The sequence below is a fragment of the Arachis stenosperma genome, chromosome 9 (assembly GCF_014773155.1).
Source record: "Arachis stenosperma cultivar V10309 chromosome 9, arast.V10309.gnm1.PFL2, whole genome shotgun sequence".
NCBI classification, from domain to species: Eukaryota; Viridiplantae; Streptophyta; class Magnoliopsida; order Fabales; family Fabaceae; genus Arachis; species Arachis stenosperma.
In genome coordinates, this window is record NC_080385.1 from 26,602,683 (window position 1) to 26,604,273 (window position 1,591).

General features: G+C 32.1%; 1 non-coding gene across 1 annotated transcript; it reads right to left on the reverse strand.

Moving 5' to 3' along the window:
* Window positions 1-1,254: 1,254 nt before the first annotated feature.
* On the reverse strand, window positions 1,255-1,358 carry LOC130952502 (small nucleolar RNA R71). Its single transcript, XR_009074681.1, has one exon. It is a non-coding gene; the product is annotated as a small nucleolar RNA R71 (small nucleolar RNA).
* Between the last annotated feature and the right edge of the window lie 233 nt (window positions 1,359-1,591).

The window sequence follows — 1,591 nt, forward strand, 5'->3', positions numbered from 1 at the left end:
CAAAAATCTTTTTCAAAATATTTTCAAAATCTTTTTCTTATCTTTATATCAAATTTTCGAAAATTAGCTAACAATTAATGTGATTGATTCAAAAATTTGAAGTTTGATACTTTCTTGTTAAGAAATGTTCAATCTTTGAATTCTAGAATCATATCTTGTAGTTACTTGTTAGTTAAGTAATTAATTTTAATTTTAAAAAAAAATTAAATCTTTTTCAAACATATCTTTTTATCATATCTTTTTCAAAAATTTTATCTTTTTCAAAATTTTGATTTCAAAATATCTTATCTAACTTCTTATCTTCTAATCTTTTCAAAATTTGATTTTAATATCTTTTTCAACTAGCTATTTGACTTTTTGTTTGTTTCTTATCTTTTTCAAAACCACCTAACTACTTTTTCCTCTCTAATTTTCGAAAATATCTCATCCCTTTTTTCAAAAATTCTTTTTTTTTTTAAATTTTAATTTTAATCTTATCTTATCTTTAAGTTTCGAAAATACTAACCCTTTTTTTTCAAAATTATTTTCGAAATTCTCCCTCTCTTTTCTTATTCTATTTAATTATTTAATTACTAACACTTCTCTTCACCTCTCTTCATCTAAATATCCGAACCCACTCTTCTTCACTCTTCTCCCTTTTCTTTTTCTACTAACATAAAGGAATCTCTATACTGTGACATAGAGGATTCCCCCTTCTTTTCTTGTTTTCTTCTCTTTCATATGAGCAGGAACAAGAAAAAAGGCACTCTTGTTGAAATTGATCCCGAACCTGAAAGGACTCTGAAGAGGAAACTAAGAGAAGCTAAATTACAACAATCTAAAGGTAACCTTTCAGAAATATTAGAACAAGAGAAGGAGATGGCAGCCGAAAATAATAATAATGCAAGGAGGATGCTTGGTGACTTTACTAAACCCACGTCCAAGTTTGATGGAAGAAGCATCTCTATTCCTGCCATTGGAGCCAACAATTTTGAGCTTAAGCCTCAACTAGTTGCTTTAATGCAACAGAACTGCAAGTTTTATGAACTTCCATCTGAAGATCCTTACCAGTTTTTAACTGAGTTCTTGCAGATTTGTGAGACTGTTAAGACAAATGGAGTTGATCCTGAAGTCTACAGACTCATGCTTTTTCCTTTTGCTGTAAGAGACAGAGCTAGAATATGGTTGGATTCACAACCTAAGGATAGCCTGGACTCCTGGGATAAGCTGGTCACGGCCTTCTTAGATAAATTCTTTCCTCCTCAAAAGCTGAGCAAGCTTAGAGTGGATGTTCAGACCTTCAAACAAAAAGATGGTGAATCCCTCTATGAAGCTTGGGAAAGATACAAGCAGTTGACCAAAAGGTGTCCATCTGACATGTTTTCAGAATGGACCATACTAGATATATTCTATTATGGTCTATCTGAGTTTTTGAAAATGTCATTGGACCATTCTGCAGGTGGATCTATTCACCTAAAGAAAATGCCGGAAGAGGCTCAAGAACTCATTGACATGGTTACAAATAACCAATTCATGTACACTTCTGAGAGGAATTCCGTGAATAATGGGACACTTCAAAGGAAGGGAGTTCTTGAAATTGATGCTCTGAATG